At 41.7% G+C, this 20,103-nt stretch overlaps 1 long non-coding RNA gene across 3 annotated transcripts in view; it reads left to right on the top strand.

Annotated features, from left to right (window-relative positions):
• The window catches only part of LOC129327396 (uncharacterized), an 84,210-nt gene that overhangs the window by 54,412 nt on the left and 9,695 nt on the right, over positions 1-20,103 (top strand). Inside the window, exons 1-3 of one of the 3 annotated variants that reach the window (XR_008596817.1) lie at positions 15,341-15,389; positions 17,336-17,447; positions 18,030-18,079. This is a non-coding gene — a long non-coding RNA (uncharacterized LOC129327396). Of the gene's footprint in view, positions 1-15,340; positions 15,390-15,622; positions 15,702-17,335; positions 17,448-18,029; positions 18,080-20,103 lie in introns of those variants that run through there. The other 2 variants (XR_008596816.1, XR_008596815.1) reach the window with 2 other exon arrangements.

Raw genomic sequence — 20,103 nt, 5'->3', positions numbered from 1 at the left:
TATTAACATGACATGTTAAATAATGCAGAAATTACATAGGATAATATATACTGCAACCGATAGTACGTACTATGTAAAGCAGTATAATATAAAGGTGGCATCTTGGCATAGGGAAAAGTGGCTTCAGTTCTCTGTTCCAAACTGTTCCTTTCCTACTTCAGGATAAGACATAGTAACATAATGTTTCAGTTCCCTCACCAGAATTGCTCCTCCACTTAGGGGTGCTCCATCTACTAGGTGGTCCTAGGCAATTGCTTAGGGCACCAGAGGCACCAAAAGCAGGCAGTCCCTCAGTCCCCTGGTCCCAGCATTGTTGACTTCCAGGTTACCTGGCCAACTGGCATCTCGAGGTTTATGTGCACCTGCTAGCTGTCTAGCTAGTAAATGTGGGTGCGCCTGCCAGTCCAGCTGATGAGCTAGTGTTCCCCACTGGCTGCACATGCACCCAAAGCCCTCAGGCTGGCCCTACCTCCACCACTGAAACCACAGGACAGATATATTCTCCTTCTTCCTGGACCCTCCCCTCATTCAGAACTTTCACAAGTGCATTGAGACTGCTGTATTAAGAGAAGTATGAAACTTCCTATTTTGTTTCTTTAATCTGAACTTCCTTACCTCCTGACTCTACCCTCCATGCTTCCCAAATGTATCCCTCCCTGGCTCTGCTCTGAGTGCTGCTCAGAGAGAAACTTCAATTATTACCTTTTCTCCCCCCCACCTTTTAGGGACACTGTATGATCATAACAGCACCAAGGGTTCATTCTTATTTTGGACTGGCCTAAGGGAGGGACATCTAGCATTACTGGGACAGCTTGCACAAGAAATCATCCGTTTTGTTTGCTGTTGCTTCTTTATATCCTCGTGTGATTTTATATGTTATCCAGTTCCTCATAGCTCAATGATTCTCCAAACTTAGTATTTTACATTGCTCTTTCAGTCTACCTCCTTGTTCCTAAGATAATACCCAAGTTTGTGCCCATTGAAGTGCTGACCAAAGGAGGTATATTTGTGAAGGAACCCCAGATTTCCAAAAATTTCACTCCCTAGTGCCTATTGTACTTTCATTTACTTGCAAAGCCAAACCATTTTTCCTTACCCAGGCTTTTAACTAAGGGGAACATCTTTTTTAGCTGTGTTATGGTCTTCTCCAAGCCTGATGACTGTTTTATCAATATCATTTTAGACTATTCGATTTGTTTTATGCCACTTCTATACCCTGGCATGTTTTTCTTGACCTGTTTTTGTTAGGTTGACTTCTTTTATTTACTTGTTGGCCTTGTTTTAGTGTGTTCGTTGTGAACAGATTCTGGAAGGCTGGTGTCTATATTTTCTGAATAAATAAATAACACCAGCTCCTACTCTTGGAAAGCAACTAATTTTCAAAAAGGAGGAACTGACAGAAGCATAGTAAAATGATGACTACTGTGAGAAAAATGGTTATCTTATCATATGATCCTGAAAGCTAACATATGGATTAAAGTTTGAGTGTGCAGTGACATGTTTATGATGTTACCTCACATAATGAAATACAAATATTTCACTAAAGGTTGATATTCTGCTTATATCAAACTTTCTGTCTGGGTCTTGCACCCTGGATGTGGGGGAACAGACACCTGAGTTTCTTACTTATAGTCTGTCTATGACAGCCAGCCACAGTAAAGAAATATAAGCACTTAATTTTTCATTAAAAGTTACATTTAGAGTTCTGAGGAATATGCCATATAAAAGTTGATTACAATAACATGCCAACATGACATTAAAAAATGCCCAAGAGAGTTGTCTACTTGTATGTACAGCATAGCATCAAGAAAGCGAGAAACTCAAGCCTGCCTCTTTTTAAAAAACCTGTTCAACAACATTGGGCATAGGGGTAACCACCCCTTGTGACAGGAACCAATCCTTATCTTACAAGTCAGAGAAAGACTGCCAGAGCAAAGCCTGCGGAAATCACTCATGAAATCTTATGCTACTATGAGGTTCCATTTACCCATGAAAATGAAATTTGATTTGAATTACCAGGAAGAATAGAATTTCTACTTGAACCCCTCGACCAGGCTAGGAAGCTTATTAGCATGTTAAATTGAGCATTCCAGGAAAAGAAAAGGCAGTCTGACCAGTACCCTCCAAAAACACAGGTATTTTAAGATTAATTGGGCAATGGACTGGGAGGGGAAAGGGAGAGCTGAGTTGTTGTGGCAACAGGCAAGAAACACATTAGTCATAGCCTAGGTTAGCATTTTCAGCCTGCCAAGTGGAGGTTTACTCTTGTAAAATCAAAGCTAGGAATATCAAGCAGACCAATATAAGTGAAGTGCATCAGACATGCTGTCCCTATAACCGTGCAAGCATCTGTGAGGGGCTTTTTAAAAAAGTTTGAAGGAAAAGGCAAACCCCACCCATGCATTCTTAAAGGGAACCTTAAAATCCAAATTATGGGAACAAAGGGGAAAATGATGTGATGGTGCATTGGTTCAAGGGTCATGTAGGCCATGACTAGGGATGGTCAGGTTCAAATCCCCTTGCAAACATGAAGTTTGTTGGGTGCCTTGGCCATGTGAGGATAAAACTGAGGAAAGGAGAATTAGTATGTTACCTTGAGGTCTTTGGACCAGGATTGCCAACTCTGGGTTGGGGAATTCCTATAGATTTTACTTTTGTCTCAAGACTGAAACCTTCCTTCAGTCTAAAAGCCTCCCTCTAAATCCCACCTACTTAAGAGCCACTTAAGTTGGAGGAAGTCTTCTTAGGCTAGAAGAAGGCTACGTGCAGGACAGTTGAATCCATCCCAGTAGCATTTCTTGAAATGGGCTGAGTTCAAGCCATGTAGGTAAAGATCCCAGGACATCAGCAATGCCATCCCTCTCATTTCTCCTGCTGCTCAGTGGGCAAGAGCAAGCAAAATCATGAACAACATAGGAAGGTCCACAGAGATCCATCTTTCCACCAGTGGGTGAAGATTTTTTGTTTTGTCTGGCATAATCCCAGTAACTGTAATTGAGTAGAAAGACAGCATAACATATTTTAAATACACTACATTATACCAATCCTAGGCAAAATACTACATCTGCACCAGCAGCAGTCCATGTGCACTTTTCAACAGCAGCAGTGTACAGCCAGTATTGCAGTAGTCAAAGCTTGTAGTTCACAAAGTACAAATGATGGCTCAGGGCCGGATCTACGGTTGCCGGTGCCCAGGGCAACCGAAGACTGGCCACTCATGTGCATTCGCAGTGTGCGCGCGCTCCCGGCGCTGCATGATGACATAACTTCTGTGATGTCATCATGCAGGGTGATGCGTGCCACCCCGCGGCAAGCCAGCTGTCCTGGAGCGCAGCAGAACTGGCGGCAGCAATGCGAGTGGATAGGAGGCTGCCTGCGCCATTTGCCTGCCCCACAGGACAGGGGGCGCGCAGCAAGCGTGCCCCCTGTCCTGCTGCCCACGTGCTCCCGGGGCTGGCAGCTGCGCCCAGCGCCCCTTCTTTGGTGGCACCAGGGGCAGACTACCCCCTGCCCCCCTGTCAATCCGGCCCTGTGATGGCTTAGGGTATTTGCAATATATTGGTTTTTCTAGCTTTCAGTGCTAGGAATTGTGGGAATTCCACCTCTTAGCAAGAACAGTTTTGCTTTCCATTTCCAGTTGAGTCTGAGGGTATTAAGGGCTTTGTATGTGGATATTTTGAAAATGGTAGCACATTCATAACAGAAATACTTTTGAGGGCTCATGCCATATTTATAGTGATATGGGCGTTCATGTACAGATGTGTAAAAAGATGGTTGTATGTTGCATCCTTTATATAACCCCCTCTGAAAAATTATTTGGAATCACCTTCTTTGGCTTCTATCCAGTTGTTCAGGGTCCCCAAGCATTCATTTCCAGTAAGAGATGAAATTCCCAGAATGGTGAAAAGAAAAGGCATTTGGGTGTTACTAGATGACAAATCATGCCAATCCTAGAGATGATCTGGCTTCATACAGAAGTCAAACAGAAGATGATCCTGTCTTTTTATTGGCATAGCCGCCTGTTGGCAGACACTTCATTATCTTCAACAACTGGGACAAAAGAAGAATTGGTCTTAATTGGAGCTACTAAACTAGACAAGTAAAATAATCTTGGATAATAAATTGCAGATGTGGAACAATCAAGTTCAGGCCCCTGAGGGTTTCTTAATCCTAAAGCTGCCCCTGGATCTTCTCTCTCCTCCTTTTTCTTTCAGCCCCACTAAGAACAGATTTTCAAAAGCTATTAAGGCAATAATATCACGTGTGGTTTGAATGTCTTAGATCAGCATTAATTCTAGTCTAGTCTATTATTCAGTAAATGAAAACATTGTGGTTCCTAGAGAATGTTCCATGTCTTGACTAAGCTTGATTAAAACCTTCCTTAAAAAAAAAATTCCCCAGAGCTTTAAATCTTAAAAACTGCTGATGTCGTCTGATCCAATATGGTATCACAAGCAGGGGTGAAGGGATCCTATCTCAGTGCTTTGTTCCTGCTGGTCAGGAGAATGAAGGCTTTATGCTGTATTTTTTATTGGAACAAACTGCTAGAGTGTACAAGAACTCTTTGAATTTTTTACTAAATCTGTAAGGTGTATGAAGTGGGGTGACTAAATTTGGGACTGTCCAGGATCTTGCAACTGTCCAAGTCATTTTGGTTTGGGCTGGTAAAAAGTGATAGTAATCCCTCTTTCCACACAGGATGTTTACACTGAGGAAGCCCAAGCGTAATTTCTCAGGGTCTGGCATGACCTTGTAACATGGTCCCCTCACAAGTCATACAATCCCACCCATGTGTACAGTGTCAATCATCGTAAGCTACCACTTACTGGCTTTTCCTCATGCTTCAGATAGCTCACCTGGTTGCCAACTCTGAGTAGAGTTGCCAAATCTGGGTTGGGAAATTTCTGGAAATTTTGGATTGGAGTCTGGGTAAAGTGGTGTAATAATTTCAAGTAAATGAGTGCATGTATCTTTAAATGCTTGGTTTGAGTTAGGTGAAGAGTGGGGGTGAAAGAGAGGGATATGATTGGTTGATGACTGAGAGCGTGGGCGGAGTGAATGCCATTTGAGACTGACAGGGCAGAGAGCAAAGTTTCAGTCAGAAGACGGCAGGCTAGCTGTGTGCTGCCTGAGTATATTGAAGTATTTATGAGAGAAATATAACCTGTGTGGAACCTGAACTGAGCATGTTTGTGAAAGGACACTCAGTCAGGGAAAGAGAGGCCAGCTGTGTGCTGCCTGACCAGGTTTAATATTTCTGTGAATGAGAGTCAGAGAAAGAGAGGCTAGCTGTGTGCTGCCTGAGGAGTTTTAAGTATTTCTGTGAGAGAAATATTGAGTTAGAGAAAGAGGCTAACTGTGTGTGAAGCCTTAGAAGAGATCTGTATGAATGAGTTTAAATGAAGTAACTTTAAGAGCCAAAACACACGTTAAGAAAAACCTAGGTTCAGCATGTGTTCTCTTACCTCAAGGTTTGCCGGGATCTGTAGGAGTCCTGGAAGCTTAAAGTAGGCGTCCTGGAAGCTTAAAGATCTGTAGGGGTCCTGGAAGCTTAAAGTCCTGGAAGCTTAAAGGATCTGTAAGCGTCCTGGAAGCTTAAAGGCGTCCTGGAAGCTTAAAGCTTAAAATACAGGCGCCTGTATTTCCCTTTCCCTTTTTGCTGCTCTGTAAATGCTAAACTTTAAGCTTCCAGGACGCCTACAGATCCCAGCAAACCTTGAGGTAAGAGAACACGTGCTGAACCTAGGTTTTTCTTAACGTGTGTTTTGGCTCTAAGAACCAAGAACTACTTTTATGAAACTGATACGCTTCTTGAAAAAATAAAAGTTTATTTTGTTTTGTTACATCCCAGAGTAGCTGTCATTGCTATATCCCATTGCTATCCTCAGGGCCACATAGAACCACGAAGGAGCCTGACGCTTACGAACGTCACCAAAGGGAAACTTAAATAAAATATCTTGGAATATAATATTCCCGGTGGCAGCAAACTACCCAGAGGGTGTTAAGGGAAAGATTAAAAGAAAAACCTACCCAAGAGAAAGTAAGGGTCGTAACAAGTGGGGTTTAGGGAGGGGAGGGATCTCAGTGGATATAATACCACATTCTCCAAAGCAACCATTTTCTCTAGGGGAACTGATCTATATAGTTGCAGTTCTTGGAGATTTCCAGGCCCCTCCAGGAGGCTGGCAGTGGCAACCCTACCACAGCACTTTTTCCTGTTGTAGATCTTATCCTATTGAATAGTTTCCCCAAGTATCTTAGGGGATGCTGTCTCTAGAAGTCTGTAGAAGGTCATTTTATTTGCTAGAGCTTTCAATGGGGTGTAGGCTTTTGGTGGGAAGGGGGGTTTATTGTAGTTTATGAGTTTTAGATTTATGTTTGTAAGCTGCCTTGGACCATAAGGAAATAAAAATCAGATCAATAAAAATTACATCAATAGGCAATATCATGGTAATGGCCTTGTAGCCAGGGCTGGCCCTCCTCATGAGCAAGTGCATCCATTCCCTTCTAGCGTGTCAAGGCCCTGAGGAGGACTTGTGGTATGAATGTGTTGAACAGTTTTTATCACACTTTCTCCTTTTCAGTTTCTTCCTTCCCATAATTTCCACTGCATGGCAGTGCTGGTTTCAGTTAATGCTGTTCCTGAGGGTATAAATAGATGGACCAGTGACAGGGGATCATATATTGATCTTTTCATTGGCATTCAACATCAAAGAGAGGCTTAATGCATCCAGTTTGTTAGCACTCCATGTACCAGTGTTGGGGAACAGCTCAGTCTCCATCATAATTTTCTGTGTGCTCTTTTAAAAACACTATCAACTACATTTGTCATCAGCATTCACCATGCCAAAGCACGTTTCCTCATAGCAAAAATATGTGGACAACATCTTATACAGATAACATCACTTTTTTAAAAAATGTTTATTTAAAAATTAATGCCCCACTTAATTTCTGTCACACAATACATGCAAATAAACCAGCCAAACCAAACAGCTCCAATAAACCAGGAAACATTACAGCCAGAATAATGACCCTCCACAATCTCCAAGGCCTTCTGCAGTAGGAAAATCTTCTCAAGGATTACTAAATGAGAATAATATATGAAGGAGGGAGAGAATTTTAAAGATAGAACACAACAGGAGAGGCAGCACTTGAACTTGTTGCATCTGTTCATGCCCCCAAGAAATAAAGTGTTGCGAATTTTAACTTTAAAACTATGTTTAGGATGTTTTCACTCACTGGGCCTGCGAGTTTGCATTTATGTTGTTGTGCAATCTGTAAACAAGCATTTTTTCATTGTTCCAGCAAACCTACAATTTTCAGCCTTGAACAGAATAATGTGAAAAAAATAGCTTTATAAGCAGAATAAATCCCAGAACAAACAAAATAAAGTTTGTAACAATTATTCTTTGGAATGCTCAGAGGTGTCTAACCTCATGCCTTTACAGAAAATGAATTAGATAGTTTAATAAGGTTGCATGAAGCTCATGTAATTATTTCTAAATAAGACAGCCACACCTAAAAAACCCAAATCTCTTAAATCTTTCCTGAAAAGCCTTGGTAAGACTTTTAGAAATTGTATATCATCTTCAATTGTAGGCTAAGTAGGAGAAGGGATGGCATATATGATCTTTTATTTATCATCTCATTTAAATATGCTAGTATTTTATTCTGGTTTATTTAATTTGTTCAAGGATAACTAGAGTGACTTTAAATAAGGTTTTTAAAAGACAATACTGTATTGTTGGCTAAGATACAAGGCTTTTACCAGGATCTGGAATGAAGAACTCCTCTCTGTTAAGTTAGAAGACTGGGGTACCTGTAAAGAATGATCATTAAAGAGTCTGATCATTCTTCTTTCTGTGGTTTAGTGGTTAATGGATTACTTTAAAATAGTCAAAGAAAGTTACTCCATAACAAAGATAGCAGGGTCTTCTCTGCAGATTTGAGGACTTGAGGAGGAGCATGTCTTGAGGAGGAATATGTAGGAGTCTCTACATACTGAAGGGACTCCCAAAGTTTGTAAAAAGGCATGGCCTTAGAACATTAACCAAAGGCAGACAGAAAAAATTTAAGTGGCCTGGTGAGAACTAACAGTGCTATCCTGAGCAGAATGATACATTTCTAAGTCCATTGAAGTCAATGGACTTAGAAGGATGCATCTCTGTTTAAGATTCTATTAGTACTATGTACCACATGGAGTCGAATGTTGTTTCTGTTAGGTGCCAGGCCAAAATGTTTCTATTTACCCAAGCTTTTAATTAAGAGGTTGTTTTTTTAGCAACATTTTAGCCTGGAAACTGTTTTTTAAAAGCTATCTGCGGTTTGTTTTTATGATATATGTTTTATGCTGGGATGGGGCTTTTAAATGCTAACTTTTAATTGATATCTCTCAATGTTTTATTCTTAATATTTTTATTTTGCAAGCTGCTTCAGGCAAATTCCTGGAGAGGTGGCATAAAGATGTTCTAAATAAATAAATGTTGAAGACCACTTTTTTACTTGGGTAGAAGAGGAAAAATTTGGTTGCTCAGGTTTCTGAAAGCTCAGAGGGTCCTAGAGGGGAAGATTTGGTGGATCCTGCTGGAGAAGATTTCTGCATCGCCCTCCTTTGATGCCTCTAGCTTGTCATATTCATAACAGCCATTTTTCTTCAATTGTCCCCACCCAATCTCAGCGGGTTTTTTATTGGTTTCTTTCAACTTGCTGTTATTTTTTTATCTGTTTGGATATTTATTCTGCAGTTCTTCTATCAAATTTTTACTCTGACAATTGTCACATTCTTCTGTAGAGAATCTTTATTTACTTTTTTTTAAAAATCCCTAATCCCAACATACTCAACTGATTACTGTTAAGATTCTCATTGTTTATAAGTTTTTATCTGGCATAAGATGTAGCAGAGCATAGCTGACTTTTGGCATATTTTCACATACTGCCTGTCAAATTTTCTCATATCTTTAGGGTCTCTGTTAATTAATCTGAATTGCTTCCTATGCCAGTGGATGTGTTTATTAAAACGGAGATTACTTAGAAGTGATTTGCCAAAGGCACAAAAAGATGAGTTTACTCCCTCTCATTTGGTTATATTTTAAAGCAGTTCATAGTGACTTGTGACCTAGTAAGTCTAACAGAGCCCACTAGCCATATTCAGAATCTGGCCTTCCAAATATTTAAATCCGTCATGGTTTTGCAGTCCAGGACAGGCCGCCAAAACAAGAAGTTTGTTTGTCCCAGAGCTGCCACTGAAATGTTGCTGAAAGTGAAATCTGAATTAAATTTGGCATTTTATCAATACACAAAACATCTGAGACCTTTAAGAGGATTTTGTAAGAGCTCCGTCCTGATACTTCTTTCATACCTGAAGTCATCATATCTCACTTGAGTGAAATTCACAGGTTCATCCTTGGGTAACCCATCTGAAGAAGTCTGAGGGGAGTCTATAGAGTTGCATAAAGAGACTAATAGAATTTCTGGGGCGTGGCTTCAGCTTCGGAGAAGACGGATGCCTGAGAGCTGAGCTCCGTCCCACCCCACTCCAAAACTCTCCAAAACCCTTATCTTTATAAATAAAAAATCGTTCCCAGATATGGGGAAACACAGCTCAAATGCCAAGAAACGAAGAAGCACAGTAGCAAAACATCTGCAAGATTTTTTTCCTGCTCCTCAAGCTTCAACTCCAGAGCTAGCAACTGCAAGTGACGCATGCACAATGGCAACAATGAGAAACGCAGTAGGAGCTTCATTGAATATTCCGCCAGCAGAATCTTAAATTTAGGGGGGTTAATGAAGATATAACAGCAAATCAAGATTTATCTTTATTTTTAGCCTACTGGCTTTCCAGTTTTTTGCATCCAGGTAAAAACATTACTCCAGTAATCTCCAAAGCCTACTGGGTTGGTCCTCTAAAATGAAATAGGAAAGCTCCAAGAGATATCATTGCTACTTTTCCAGACTAGAAGACAAGGAAAAGAATTAAAGAAATTGCCAGGAAGCAAAAATTACTCCAGTACAATGGCTCCCAAATTCAGATCTTTACAGAACTACTCAAGGAAATATTATCCAGGAAAAGAGAGCTCAAACTGATTACTGAAACTCTACGAGACGCAAAAATAGAATATAAATGGATCCACTACTCCAAACTCTATGTCCATTTCAAGGATAAGAAACATTCCAGAAGTTGAGAAAACTTGTTTTTTTCTATTCTTAAAAGTTGGAGAAAAAAGGGAGGGGGAAGTAATCAGAATTTAGAATTAATGGTTTAAAACTAAGCTAGCAGTTTGTGTCACTTCACTCTATGGAGGTTTTGGGGGGTGGGGTGGGGGGAGACAGTTTTTCTCCTTGCTCCCATTAATGATGTCCCCCTAGATGCTGTACACTTGTACAAGGACCCACAGGAGATTTTTTCAGTGCATGCCCTTAGCTGGCAACCCCTGGAGACTGGGGGAGGGGGAGAATTGCATAAATGGCATTCCATTGTGCTGCAACATCACTTCTGGCTGCTTAACCCGGTGATGTAATAACTAGAGATGGGCACGAACTGAAATACGAACCAAAATTAAGCACGGACCAGGCCAGTTCGTGGTTTGTTTGTGAACCGCAGTTCATCAGATCCCATTTCTGATGAACCACCATGAACTTTAGGCTGGTTCGTTTGGTTCATTTTTTGGTTCGTGACTGCAGACAGCCTGGTGCCAATCAATCCGTTTCCTAGGCAACAGGGGATGAACTTCCTGCAGACCTTCTGCTGACCTGGAAGTGTCCTTCTTCTAGCCCAGAAGTGACCTTCTGCTGGCCTGGAAGTGATGATTTTCTGCCCCAGATGTGACGTTTTCACGAACCAAATGAACCAGTTTGTGAACCAGGGGCAGGTTTGTGAAAGTTCGTGGTTCGTGAAATTTGACGAACCACGAACTGCATGGTTCATTTTTTTCTGGTTTGTGCCCATCTCTAGTAATAACATTGTGAGACTCTGTTTCCCCTCCCTTTCTCCACTGCTCTCCTATTGAGAACAGTGGGTGGCCAAGATTAAGGATGGGAGGTTGTCCACCTCAAAATATGGACTTAAAATATACTGGCAGAGATATTTTGGTCTAACATGCAGACTGAAGAATTACGAAGACTCAGAGCCAAACTACAAGTGACATCTTACACAGGTTGGACACTAGTCGGCTTCCCTCAAGTTTTGATGGGAAATGTAGGCGCCCTGGTTTTACAGCTTGGCTCTCCATTACAGCTGCAAGACCAGGATGCCTACATTTCCCATCAAAACTTGAGGGAAGCTGACTAGTGTCCAACCTGTGTAAGACGTCACTTGTAGTTTGGCTCTTAGTGACCAAATTAGCCTCCCATGGGTTTGAAGCAGTCCATCTACATTTTATCTTATAATGCAATCTTAATAAACTATAAAGCAGTGGGGCATTTCCAGATAAGTATGTTTAGGATTACGGTCCATGTAATATGCTGGCCATTTTCTCAGATTCCTTCCTGTCTTATCTCACCATTGCAATTCCATTCCTTTGCTTACCCTGTTCCCAGGACAGAAAATATCTTAGCAAGGATGATATGCCAGAGTGCAAGGAACCCTGCTATGGAGGAAGACAGCAGTCTCTCTTAGGCTTTGTGCATAATGCAGGAGATACTGCAACAAAAGGATTAGGAGGCTATTTCAGGGTAGCAGTCTTTGCTGGCTTGGCTATCGAGCAGAAATTTGAGCAGAAGCAATTGCACCAACATGTTAAATTAACAAACAGAAGGAGCATATTCCAGAAGAGATTAATTCCTCAAGTTGCCGTTTTAATTATGGGAAAGAAGCAAGGCAGCACTGAAAACAGCTCTGGGGAAGAGGGAGAGAACCTGCAAGGAGAAAAGGAAAAGCTTGCCAGCAAATATAGAAGATTGTGTAGTACAGCTCAGTGTACTGATTCAAGCCACTGCACTTGCATTCCTAAACATTAACTCATTGTATCTGATGGCATGTCATAAGCTGAACACAGAACAAGCAAGACACACCATCTCTGAGGGCCACTCTACATGTTACTTCTTTTACGAGTTCTCCGCAGAGCCAACTTGTGCTCGGTGCAGACAAACATCAGCTCCAGGGATTGGCTTCTATGAAAGAACAAACAAACAGGAGTGCAAATAGGCGCCTATAGATCCTTCTGCCTTTTAAAAGAGCATTTTCCATTATGCATTGCTCTAGTCAATACTTATGGTTGTGGTTACCTAAAAACAAACTCTCTGCAGTATCTCTAATGCATGTATATACTTAAAAGTTTATATATCTCATTAATAATAAACAATATCTATCGGGAGCAGAGCAGAGTCACCTGGGCTCAGGAGCACATGGTCTGCAGCTGCTAGAGGAGGTAAGGGCTTTTTGCCTTTCTTGGCTGTGGTGGGTTAAGCTGAGAAGCTAAGGGTGGTCCTCTCTAGCTTTGGGGCTTTTTGTGTGTAGTTTTGTGTTGATTTGAGTGTAGTTTTGAGGCTAAGTGTGTTTGGGCTTGATTGTGTTTGAGGGTGAGTGTGTTTGTAAGGCTGCTGGGGGTTGCTGGAGTACAAGCCACACACCCCCTTTGTGCTCACCTCCTGTGCTTAGCAGGAAGTGACCTTTTTCATTGAAAAGGCAACTGCTGGGCAGGGGCGCGAGCCTTTGGCGCGAGCCGAAGGGCGAGAGCTAAAGGGCTCTTGGCCTGTGGCTCTTAGCCGGGGGATCATAGCCGTTTTCTTTCCTCTTAGTGTGTTGTTCCTAAAACAGAATAATGAAGTCAGAATGCCAGCAGGGGGTTGGGGGCTTTCCAGTGTATTGCACTGAGTGTCACATGTATGACTATCTGCCTTCTGGTCAGAAGTCCTGGATGTGTGCTCGCTGCAAGGAGCTCCTGGTTCTTAGGGAACGAGTACGTACCCTTGAGGCCAAGGTGGCTGACCTGGAGAAGCGGAGACAGTTAGATAGGCACGAGGACAAGATTCTCAGGGACAGGATAGATGTGTCCCACTCTAAAAATGGCAGCGTTCTTGTTGTCAAGGAGAATGAGGATCTTGTGGAATCAGGGCACCGTACTGAGGATAAGGGGAACATGCCCTCAGAAGGGACCTCTTCTTCAGTTGGTGAGCAGGTTTCCTTTCGCATCAAGGAACCATCCCTGGGTGGGGCGGGAGGGAGGCTCTTGGTAGTTGGTGATTCGATCCTTAGACAAGTAGATAGCTGGGTGGCACAACCGCGTTCTGACCGTATGGTGACTTGCCTGCCTGGTGCGAAGGTAGCGGACATTACGCGTGTTATAGATAGGCTGGTAGATAGTGCTGGGGAAGAGTCAGCGGTCGTGGTCCATGTTGGAACCAACGATGTTGGGAAATGCAGTCGTGAGGTCTTGGAACAAAAATTTAGGCTGTTAGGCAGGCGACTCAAGGCCAGGACCTCCAAGGTAGCCTTCTCAGAAGTGCTACCTGTTCCACGCGCAGGGCCAGAGAGACAAACGCAGATCAGGAGTCTCAATGCGTGGATGAGACGATGGTGTAGGGAGGAAGGGTTCAAGTTTGTTAGGCACTGGGATTCTTTTTGGGACAAGCGGGAGCTGTACAAGAGAGACGGTCTCCACTTGTCCCGAGAAGGAACCCAGCTGCTGGCACTTAAAATCAAAAAGGTGGCAGAGCAGTTTTTAAACTAAATGCTAGGGGAAAGCCGACAAGAGATAAAGTGTCTCTGGTTCAGGATGGTTCATCTCAGAGAGATGAAGGGCTAAGTATAACACTTCTACAGGGAGATAGATTAGAGTTGTCAACTGAGATGGAGACAAACAGTGCAGATGACCTAACTACGTCTCGAGGCAAAGTGTGCCGGGGAAGTTACAGGTGTTTATATACAAATGCTAGAAGTGTCCGAGGTAAAATTGGGGAGCTGGAATGTTTAGTGTTGGGCGAATCCATAGACATTGTGGGCATATCAGAAACTTGGTGGGATGAGGAAAATCAGTGGGACACGGTGATTCCTGGATATAAATTATATCGGAAGGATAGGGAGGGAAGGGTTGGTGGTGGGGTGGCTCTATATGTCAGAGAAGGTATACATTCCAGTAAGATTGAGAAGGTAACTGAATTAGATTCGCTTCTGGAAATGCTATGGGTTGAAATTACGGGCCCAAATGGAAACTTAACTGTGGGAGTTTGTTATCGCCCTCCAGATCAGAAAATAGAGGAGGATTATAAAATGATGACAGGATTAAAGATGGCTGCTAAACAAAAAAACTGTGTTGTAATGGGTGATTTTAACTACCCACACATTGACTGGGCCAATGGGTGTTCGAATCGGGGGAGAGAAAGTGAGTTTCTAGACTGTCTCAATGACTGTGCTATGGAACAGATGGTTACAGAACCTACTAGGGGGGAGGTGATCCTGGATTTGGTCCTCAGTAATGCTGAAGACCTGGTGAGAGATGTAAATGTGATTGCACCACTTGGGAACAGTGACCATAATGTTATTGAGTACAACATATGTATAAATAGGAAATTGCCAAATAAGACCAACACAGCCATGTTTAACTTCAAAAGGGGTAACTTTTCTGAGATGAGGGGGTACGTGAAGAAGAAACTGAAAGGGAAAGTAAAAAAGGTCAAAACACTTGGGGAATCTTGGAGACTATTTAAAACTACAATCCTGGAAGCTCAAATTAAATATATACCGCTGGTTAGGAAAGGCACAAATAGGTTTAGGAAAAGGCCAGCATGGTTAACAAGCAATGTAATAGAAGCTGTAAAAGGTAAAAAGGATTCTTTTAGGCAGTGGAAAACTAGTCGGAGTGAGGTTGATAAAAAGGAGCATAAGCTGTGGCAAAAAAAGTGCAAGTCTGTGATCAGACAGGCAAAAAGGGAATATGAGGAGCATATTGCAAAGAACATAAAGAAAAACAATAAACAATTCTTTAAATATATTAGAAGTAGGAAACCAGCTAGGGAGGCTGTGGGGCCCTTGGATGACCAAGGCGTAAAAGGATTACTAAAGGGTGATAGGGAAATGGCCGAGAAGCTCAATGCGTTCTTTGCTTCTGTCTTCACTGTGGAAGATAAGAAGTGCATGCCCACTCCAGAAGCACTGACTTTGGGAGGGGTTTTGAAAGACCTGAGTCACATTGAGGTGACGAGAGAGGAGGTTATGCGACTGCTAGATAATTTAAAAACTGATAAATCACCGGGCCCAGATGGCATACATCCAAGAGTTCTGAAAGAACTCAAGTGTGAACTTGTAGATCTCCTCACAAAAATATGTAATCTGTCATTAAACTCTGCATCTGTTCCTGAGGACTGGAAGGTAGCTAATGTTGTCCCCATCTTTAAAAAAGGTTCCAGGGGAGATCCGGGAAATTACAGGCCAGTCAGCCTGACGTCAATACCGGGTAAGTTGGTGGAAACTATTATCAAAAATAAAATTAGTGGGCACATTGATGACCAAAAGCTGATGAGGAAAACTCAGCATGGGTTCTGTAAGGGAAGATCTTGTCTCACCAATCTGTTAGAGTTCTTTGAGGGAGTGAACAAACAAGTGGGCAGAGCAGAGTCTGCTCCCGATAGATATTGTTTATCTTGACTTCCAGAAAGCTTTTGACAAAGTTCCTCATCAAAGGCTCCTAAGTAAGCTCAGTAGCTATGGGATAAAGGGCCAAGTCCTCTTGTGGATCGAAAACTGGCTAATTAATAGGAAACAGAGAGTGAGTATAAACGGGCACTTCTCACAGTGGAGGGTGGTGAGCAGTGGGGTGCCACAGGGGTCGGTATTGGGTCCAATGCTTTTTAACTTGTTTATTAATGATTTGGAATTGGGATTAAGCAGTGAAGTGGCTAAATTTGCAGATGACATGAAATTGTTCAGGGTGGTGAAAGCCAGAGAGGATTGTGAGGCACTCCAAAGGGATCTGTCGAGGCTAGAAGAGTGGGCATCCATGTGGCAAATGAGGTTCAATGTAGCCAAGTGCAAAGTAATGCACATTGGAACCAAAAATCCAAAATATAAATACAAGTTGATGGGGTCTGAACTGGCGGAGACTGACCAAGAGAGAGATCTTGGAGTCATGATAGATAACTCACTAAAAACGTCAGCACAGTGTGCGACTGCCATAAAAAAAGCTAATGCTATGCTAGGGGTTATTAGGAAAGGGATTGAAAACAAATCAGCCGGTATCATAATGCCTCTGTATAAATCGATGGTGAGGCCTCATTTGGAGTACTGTGTACAGTTCTGGTCGCCACACCTTAAAAAAGATATCATAGCACTGGAAAAAGTACAGAGAAGGGCAACTAAAATGATTAAAGGGTTGGAACACTTTCCCTATGAGGAAAGATTGAGGCGCTTGGGGCTCTTTAGCCTGGAGAAAAGACGACTGAGGGGAGACATGATAGAGGTTTACAAGATAATGCACGGGTTAGAGAAGGTAGAGAAAGATGTGTTTTTCTCCCTTTCTCACAATTCAAGAACTCGTGGGCACTCTATGAAATTATTGAGCAGTCGGGTTAGAACAGATAGAAGAAAATACTACTTTACACAAAGGGTGATAAACACATGGAATTCGTTGCCACAGGAGGTGGTGGCAGCTACAAGCATTGCCAGCTTCAAGAGGGGACTGGACAAATATATGGAGCAGAGGTCCATCAGTGGCTATTAGCCACAGGAGATAGATGGTATTCTCTTTGTGGGGAGGTGGTGCTCTGTTGTCTTGGTGCTGGAAGGAAGGCAGTGGGAGGGCATCTGGTGTCCTGGCCTCACTGACAGTCCTTTAGATGGCACTGGATTTCTAGCCACTGTGTGTGACAGAATGTTGGACTGGATGGGCCACTGGCCTGATCCAACATGGCTTTGCTTATGTTCTTATGTTCTTAATGTTTATTGTATATAATATTGTTGAATGCATTTGTTGTATCATTCTATCTTTGTTGTTGTTGTTAAAAAACAAAAAAAATTCTTAAATAAAAAGTTTTTTAAAAGAGTGCAAATGAGCTTGGAAGGATGCTGCAGGGGACAGGAGAGCTCTTGCCTTTCTCCCAAGCTTTCTTCCCTGTGCAGAAACAGTGTGGAGGACAGTCAGTTCCTCATTTCTGCTGCTCCATATGAAGGTATTGTGTCAGAATTCCAAAGGTGCCCACAGGCTCAAAAAGGTTGGGGACCCCGATCTATGATAGCTTCTTTCAAAGCATGAGTTGGGCCAGGTCACAAAAGGCAGTATTTGAAGTTGGCCATACTTGTTGAAGCTTTCACATTCCTTTGTTGTTGTTGTTGTTCAGGAAATTCACTCTATGCTATGTTCCACTCCCCCATTTTAATTGGTAGGATTTCTATCATTAATTTTAGAATTAGAGCATGTGCTGTAGAAGTCCAACACCTGGAGAGGAATTCAGATGAGAATGTCAGAAGCATCTCTGAGGTTCGTTTGGAGTTAAGGGGAAGAGGTTCATGATAGTAGGTAAGTTTGGTATAGTGATTTAGAGGAGCAGGACTCTAATCTGGAGAACAGGATTTGATTCCCCACTCCTCCACTTGAAGCCAGCTGGATGACATTGGTTCAGTCACAGCTTCTCTGAGCTCTCTCAGCTCCACTCACCTCACAGGGTGATTGTTGCGAGGATAATAATAACACACTTCGTAAACCGCTCTAAGTGGGTGTTTTCCTGAAGGGCAGTATATAAATCGCATAATGTAGTAGTAGTAGTTGTAGTTGTTAAGTGGCTGGGCTGTGAATCAGCACTCTGCTGGTTCAACTCTGCGAGTCAGCACTGCTGCTTTGAATCCCTCTATTGCTATGAGCTTAGCAGGTGGCCCGGGGTAAGCCACTCTTCTCAGCCCCAGCTCCCCAGCTGTATACTGGGGATAATAATAACACTACTGACTTTCTTCACTGCTCTGAGTATGGTATTAATCTGTCCACTGTCATTGTAATTGTTGTTATTAATAATTTTACTTCCAGCCCACTTCAACAATGAGGTGGTAGTGCTGCTTTGTTGTACTGCCCTCTACTACGAGACTAATAAATCTCTTCAATATACAGAGGAGAAAATGGTGTAAGGATGGGAGAAGATGCTGCCCTTTCTGGAATTGGTAAGAGTACAAAGCCTAGGTACTTCCATAATTGTGTTGTCTTCTCCTTTACTTTGAGTGGGGTATTAATGAGGGTTGGTTGTGGAAGCTGATCATAAATATTCCATTATGGCATTGGCATCCCACTATGCCATCTTTCAACCAGAAACTATTCTTTGTGATTCTTGAATAATTAACAAGTTTATTACCAATGGCAGGGTAGACAATAGAATCGTGTCTCTGTTCCTACCCATCTGGTCCAGCCACATTTCATTTACTGACAACTGTAGACCTGGCCTTGCTACAGACAACAGTTTGGTTTGTGGTTTGTGTTTCATGGAGGCATCACAGTCATCCATAAAGAGTTTGCCAACATATGTTTTGTTTGTATACAAGGCTCTCTCCCACATCTAACACATCCATATAGCATCTTATTGATGGAAACAACTTATGTCTGTGTTTTTTTCCCCTGGGCCAATCCTAAACATATTTACTTGAAAGCTGATCCCACTAACTTTCACCAGAGTTTCTTTTCAACTGTTTAGGATTGCCTCTTTCAATTATTTTTAATATAAATGAGCAGGGATGCTTTAATAAGTGAGGCTACATTGAATGCAAACCTCAAAATTGTGGAACGCCCATTCCTTTTGATCCAGGGTGTCTACAAGGAGATAGGACAAAGACAATAAAAAGACGGCTAATGAAATCGAAAGCACTTAAAGTTGCAGCTCTGTCATCATTGCCAAATAAACAGAATGACATGCTAACACTCTTCTCTGAACTAGTCTACAGTTTTTCATATCTGTGTATGAATCACAAAATGCGACAATGCACTAACACCACTTAGAGCAAAAAAGACTAGGGCAGAGATAATTACAAGAGGAGGGAAGAACTTCTGGTTTGTTTCTATTTTATGTTGTCAAAACTAGAAGTAGTTTGTTCTGTTGTGAAGATTATTATGTAAACATAAAGAGGGTGGTTTACTACATTCTCCTTGGTAGTCTTCTTGGTCCAGTTAGAGAAGAACAATGGTGGAAACTACCTTACGCTCTTGTTCTGCTTAGGCAGCCAAGAGCTAGCTGAATATATATGTATGAGAGTTTACCCAGAGAGAAGCTTGGTCCCAAAAGATCTTATACTTTTATTTATTCATTTGAAACATTTATATACCCCAATGCCTCCTGGCACTATCGATTCAGTTTAGGAGGACACGTTCATAACATGTATTAGAACTGAACAGTTCGGGAGGGTGCTTATATAAGGGAATAGTCTATGCAAGGTTTGATAGAGGTATAATCTTGCGTTAATGGAATTGTCTTCTACTTTTTTACTGCACTATTAATAGAATATTGTGCCTTAGCTGGTTTGTTGTTAGAATTGTTTTCTAATCTTGTAATCCTAATTCTGTAAATCTAATTTTGTAATCCTAATCCTGTAGCATTATTCATTGGATGTCATGCTGTTTTATTGCATTTTTAAAATATTTTGTAATCTGTTTTGAGTCTCAATGAGAAGGGCAGGCTAGAATTAAATAAAAAAATAAATATCCAAGGCAGGTGACACCACTAGATATAATATAAAAATAATCCTATTAAAATAATTAAGCACATAATTAATAATACATAATTTAAACAGTTGAGACCATTCCAGCTGCTCCATAGCTCTTCTAAATCATTCTGTCTTACAGCCTTGACAGAAGGCCCCGAGGGTATTTATTTATTTATTTGTGTTATTTATAGTCCAACTTTCTCACTGAGACTCAAGGCGGATTACATAGCGTGAGATTCTACCTCACCACTTTTTTGAGGCTGTTCCATACAGGGATGCTAGAATACCAGCTGGTTCAGATCAGGCGCTGATTGCCCGTTATGTTCAGGCAGATGATACTTTTTTTTAAATTAAATATTTTATTTTAGATAACAATTCAATATAACAATTCAATATAACAACCTGTAACAGATCAACATATGAACAGAAATCTTCCATTTCGTAAAAATTAAAACATTAACATGTTTTGTAGTGTTAAGTAAACTTGCATTATTTAG

The sequence above is a fragment of the Eublepharis macularius genome, chromosome 4 (assembly GCF_028583425.1).
Source record: "Eublepharis macularius isolate TG4126 chromosome 4, MPM_Emac_v1.0, whole genome shotgun sequence".
NCBI classification, from domain to species: Eukaryota; Metazoa; Chordata; class Lepidosauria; order Squamata; family Eublepharidae; genus Eublepharis; species Eublepharis macularius.
Note: the sequence above shows the minus strand (reverse complement) of the source record. Positions and strands in the feature narration are given on the sequence as shown.